The sequence below is a fragment of the Anarrhichthys ocellatus genome, unplaced genomic scaffold (assembly GCF_004355925.1).
Source record: "Anarrhichthys ocellatus isolate YVR2014 unplaced genomic scaffold, GSC_Weel_1.0 scaffold9, whole genome shotgun sequence".
Lineage (NCBI taxonomy): Eukaryota > Metazoa > Chordata > Actinopteri > Perciformes > Anarhichadidae > Anarrhichthys > Anarrhichthys ocellatus.
Genome location: NW_022280039.1, coordinates 2,390,455 through 2,396,325, shown reverse-complemented (window position 1 = coordinate 2,396,325; position 5,871 = coordinate 2,390,455). Strand labels below are relative to the sequence as shown.

Genomic DNA, 5,871 nt, shown 5'->3' with positions numbered 1-5,871 from the left:
CACACACACACACACACACACACACACACACACACACACACACACACCTGTGGTGTATTCCCAAGCCACTCACACTAAGCTAACCTCACGTTCACACATACGGCCAGTTCTCTACGATGAACTGTAATTTTGATAAGCAACCGAAACTTGACTGTGTAGAAACAGATTTTCCAGGAAATGAATCAACAAATAAGTGCATAATCGGCGCTGGGTATGTAAATTACATTCTCAATCTAAATATGCCCGAAGCTATAGACTCAACAACAACAGACAGCCTGATACCCAAAGTGCTCAATTTGAAATTCAGAGCAAATCGATTATTGATGAATTGACTCCAAACGGCTCTCAGCATGGCCACAGCTGAGCCAGCGGCTAGTAGCTAGCGGCTAAAAGTGCTGACAGTGTTAACCTGGGGGTGGGGGGTGCTACTCTTCTGCAACTCCACTCAATCTCTACATAGCAAATAGATGTTAGCTGCTTCAGTCTGTAACTGTAAATACAGCTGTTTACACAAAAAACACTATTGTGTAGACAGCTGTTGATTGATTAAAGTAGACGCGTATCTGTTCCGACATGACAGACACGTGAGATTAATGACTGAGAAATGAGGCTGAAACACCTTCTATGTAGACCATCCTTTACAGTCGATTGATCCGTTGTTATGATCATAGTATTGACTGATTAGCACAGATTTAAACCTCTTATTCTAAAACCAAGTAGTGACTTTTGAAGACGCAAAGGCTTGTCCAAACAAAAAAAAAGATTCAAAAAGATAATCTTTACAAATTACTATTGAAGCGTGAATGCAATCGGCAGAAGTAAAAAGCTAATGCTAACGTAGGCTATAAATGAACTACGCCATCTTTTTAAAGAGACATAAAGCTTCAAAATTCAGGAATGGGGTATTTACTGACACATGTTATATTGTAAAAAGAAATCTCTTAAACTTGTGATAATCACAGACCTTATTTCAGATATCTAAACAAAAAAACATTCAAAAAACCCACTGACTTCGATACTGGGAGCCGGAAGTGCTGAAATGTCCAGATTTTATGACTCATTTCTACACCACTATCTGACAAGCATACCCTTTCCTCCTATTTAGGCTACCTTTAAAAGTCTGTGCTCAAGTTGGTTACAATACAAGTTATCAAAGTGAAGTGTCTCTTCTGATAGTGCAAAGCTCTGGTTTTGCAAGCAAAGCATGTGTCAACTGGTGACCTTTTCCTCATACATAGCACAATTTGCTGCAGTGTGCGGCTTTAATCAGGCTTTAACTTCAGTGGAGACGTGCTTAGCTTGCTGGCTACACATGAGAGCTGGAAAGAAAGAGTTGTGCATTTAATTCCAATACATGGATCAGTATATGCCCACTTACTTTCCTAACCGTAAACTCAAAGGGAATATTGGTGTAGCGGAAAACTGCAGCCATTACTAGGCTTCGTACTTTCCTTCACAATCTCTTCCGCCAGCGGTATTGTATCTATTATTAATGCAAACATTATCAATAGGACTTCAACCGTATCTACAGAATGGTCAATGTGCGGTTTTGACTGTGTCAATTAGGGCCTGCTCTTTCAGTCTTCATCATTCTGACTCTGAAATCCTTAATAAGTGTCATTGATGGCTGCAGCATGCCGTTTTCTTAAAAACTTTTCCAACACAATTGTTTGATATGTGGCCAACAGCTATGTAATTACTGCTAGTAACTACAGATTACTGCTGACTGTCATTTTTTTAGAGACAGCTCATCCATTTGTTTGACTTTTTCTGAGGCACGGCTGTTTGCCTTGTTCGGAGAGCATTTAGGGAGTTCAGAAAACCTTGAATAATCTACTAGCCCCTTACCAAACAGGCAGTATTGGGTTTTGTGTGTTGCCCTCTGGATTTAGCATTCATCCCAATGATATAACATTCAGTATGGGGTTGTAAGACATCTGCAGGGGTCGCAAAGAAATTAGGAAGTAAAAGAACTTGCAAGAACATTTTTGGGTCACCAAACAAGGAACACTGCAATCATGCATAAGTAAGCGTTTCAAAATAAAACAAAATACTTGGTTAATTCAATGAAAGGTTCACATCAGTGCTTGTGTTTTTTTACTTTGGATGTTCTGCTTTAGAATTCAGGGGAGGTTGTGTCACCAGGCAGTTTTTGTTGGTTTCAATTCTCTGCTGAGTAAGGGGGCGAAAGGTTGTGTCATGTGACAGCTAAGCTAAACGGCCTTGTATTTTTACTGAATGCCATCTGTGCACATTGCCCTTTTAGAGTATTGACTGGGAATCCCAATGAGTACAGTGCTGCCAAAAAAGGCAGGCCTCTGTCTCGGCATATTAAAGAGAAAATAGCTGTGGGTAAAATGGACAATCAGCTCTGACCAGAGCAACAAAGAGACGGTCTCTGGGTCATCGGCAGAAAGTGTGAAAACAGGAGCAAAATGCAGTGCTACAAATCGTAAAAGTGTCTTTTAGTGAAAAGAAAAGTATTACCATATGTTGTGTCCTTTTAATCAAACTATATTCGTAGCACTCCATGCACAAGGTCACACAAGTGCTGTATCGTTAAGCTTTGCATGTGAATTGTCATGATGAAATAAACCGTGTTGCACAATGCAGAAAATTCTGAGTGTCAAAAGAGAGTAACAGTCAGATATCAGATGTGGTGTTTGCTTTGTCAAGGATCAAAAGGACACACAAGGCCATTGATTGAAGCAGAGTCAAATATATTCGCCGTACGTTTACACATGAGCACTTAAGGCTGCAATGTCGAATCAGTTTATACAATACGACAGTGACAACAGGACATTAATGAGAGGAGAGGAGAGGAGAGAAGAGAGGAGAGGAGAGGAGAGGAAAGAAGAGAGGAGAGAAGAGAGGAGAGGAGAGGAGAGAAGAGAGGAGAGGAGAGGAGAGGAGAGAGGAGAGGAGAGAAGAGAGGAGAGAAGAGAGGAGAGAAGAGAGGAGAGGAGAGGAGAGATACGGTCAGAGGAACACAACAGAGGAGAAGACAGGGGAGGGGGGAGAGCATTGCATAGAGAAACATCTTTTGTTTTTCTCATTTGCTTCATGTAACTGAAATTATGTTGGCAGCTATTGTGTCATGGTTGTTGTTGTGCTTTCTGTAGACGAGTGAAAGATACGGTTTCTAAAGCCTCTCTAGGCTGAAGACTGCGGGAAGTGATAAGAGTAAAGAGGAGTACCATTTAACAGAAATTATCATCCGTAGAAGAACTCATATTTGTAGAGAGAGCACAGAGAGGAAGTCTCTAAACCAGATAGGGCTCTCAAAAGATTGTTGTTTTTAATGAAGAATGGAAGCTATTAGAGTCTTCTGAGTCCGATAACTGTTTTCCTCCTGCCCCTCCTCCTTCATAAGGAAATGGATCCCAAGACCGACACTCATCTGATTTTAGTCACATTGTTTGTCACGGACATCAAATGATAGGAATACGAATCCATATAAAAAGCCATTAGTTTTCTATTACTGCCAAGCTGGATGGACAGGCACTCAACGCTCAGCCGAATCACTGTGTTTAAAGTGTCAGGTTGCTTGAAAGAAGTCTACCTCTGTGGGGGCTCCCCTGCCACTTCCCTGGGGACTGAGTGGCTAAAATGACCATAAAACTCTGTTGAGCTAGACAGCCTGTAATTTCAGCAGCGAGTGGTGCTTTGCCGAGGTATAATGGAAAGCCAGTGGAAGCCATGAAATTTGCTGAATCCCGGTGTTGGAACACCATTGTCTGAACACTCAGGACACCTCTCTAAACTTTAAATTACTGTTTTTAAGCCATCATTGTCTGAAAGAGCTCAGCATCTAAAAAGAAACATGGTGCTTGTTCAGTTTCTTTATTCTTCTGCAGTCTTTCCCTTTCCTACAAAAGATTCCCGCATAAGTTAGCCCGTAAGAAATAGAAAAATGGAAAATGTGGTTCTAAAGGTTGCATTGCGTCAGCACAAGTTGTTCTCTCTCTCTCTGTCTGTTGTGTCTTTTTTTATCAGCTGTGGCATGATTGTGGGTGCAATGCCTTCTTTCACTCAGAGCAGGAATGGATGAGAGAGGGCTTTGTGGAGGACAGGTGTGGAGAGGGATATGTTTGTGTGTATGTGTTCTTTCTTTTCTGTGATTTAACATTGTGTACTGTGTATCACTATTTGGGTGTGCGTGTGTGTGCATGCTGTATCAGTCTTTGCAGCCACGAAAGAGCAACCATGCACGTCCCGTTTTCTGAAGCGTGGCTTTAGATGTGATGTTAGCAGCATGTCACATCGAGAGACTCTCTGGCTGATTTGATAGCAGGGCGGATGGAGATGGAGTTGGAGTAATGAAGTGAGTCTGAGTGGAGTTTGCTGCTGGAGGCCCAAGCCCATCACACCACACTGGCTGCATCTCTGCTGTGGTGAAAGACAGGGAGAGAGACACAGGGAGACAGAGAGATTGTAACCTTTTCACCCTTATTCCCCCTCAGCCAAGTCTGCTTGTCTCCGCTCTCTTTGTTCACAGAGTTGAGATACAGCATATATCTGTTTGCACATTGGTCTTTAACTTCTCGCAACAACAGTAGAACTCTCATTCACTCTCTATCTGATATATATATATATATATATATCTGTATAGTGTCCAGCTGTACCCTCCTCTCTGAGTTTCCTGAATGGCAATGTCCCTCCTGCCAAAAGCAATAGATTAAGTGTTTGCAGGTAACACACAGGTCAATACTCAATATCGTTACTACACATCTGATCTAATCCAATTACTTTAGAACCTTAAGAAAAAGGCACAAAATGATCAATGAGTGATCAAGTGTATAAGGTCAAATATGTGATACAGCTGCAATGCATATTTAAAGACAAGGCAGTATGTACATTTCTGTGACATTAAGATTAAACCTGTTTAAGTTACTGTGGCACGCAGTGGTGTGCACCATCAGCACTTTGCTGGTTTTTAACATGAATCTCTTGTGAAAATACATGCAAATACAATATTCCAGGTTGTCAAGTACAGTTTGTTATTCTGTGAGAAAATAGGCACCTAAAGGTGTTTTGTTGTCTGTCTCCACCTTAGATAGGTTGTTAGTTTGTCAGAATAAATTCAATGAAAAGAAGCTCTTGCTTTTCTCTGCAAAGTCAAAGAGAAACCTTTTCTTCAACCTAGCTAAGTGATTTTGTTGCGTAATCCTAACTTTCTTTGAAGACAGACGTTTATTTTGAAAATAAACTATGCACTTGACTTTGTCCAAAGGTAAAAAAGAATCTGAAAATAATTAATAAAAATGTATAGAATATGAGCACCTCTAAAGCTCACTTATTAAAACATCATATCAGAACAAGGCCAGCTGACTCCAATGTTTCCAGTCTTTATGCAATGCTGCATATGGTGCACGTGAGAGTGGTATCACCGCAAGAAGACTAATAGGGATATTTCTCAAAACGTTGAGCAATTAATTATGAGAAACAAGCAGTACCAAGCACTGGCTGGAGATAAAGACTGTGGATGGCATCTGGATGGCAACGCATGGTTATACAGAGTAACAAACTGAGAGGAGGCTGTCAGAGCAGCTATCATGAATGCGACAAATCAACTGTTGTTTATAAGTTGCCCAAAAATTAGCAACCAATTACATACCAGCCAGAAAATGCCTTAGGTCAACTTCCCATAATAAACCTGTTTCTGTATTTTTGCGTGTGCGTGTGTTTGCGCATGTTTTTTTGTGTTCACTTGGGACAAGACAGCCTGAGGAAAGTTACAGCACCTTTGAACTTAAGGTTGCAAAAAATGGTCAGGCCAGGTCAGAAAGAATGTGTCATGGCAGAGAGAGATACAGAGAGAAAGAGAGAGAGAGAGAGAGAGAGAGAGAGAGAGAGAGAGAGAGAGAGAGA

The 5,871-nt window shown here is 41.0% G+C and overlaps 1 protein-coding gene across 1 annotated transcript in view; it reads left to right on the top strand.

Annotated features, from left to right (window-relative positions):
• Positions 1-5,871, top strand: part of LOC116384445 (GDNF family receptor alpha-2-like) — a 43,243-nt gene that overhangs the window by 26,124 nt on the left and 11,248 nt on the right. The window lies entirely within an intron of this gene.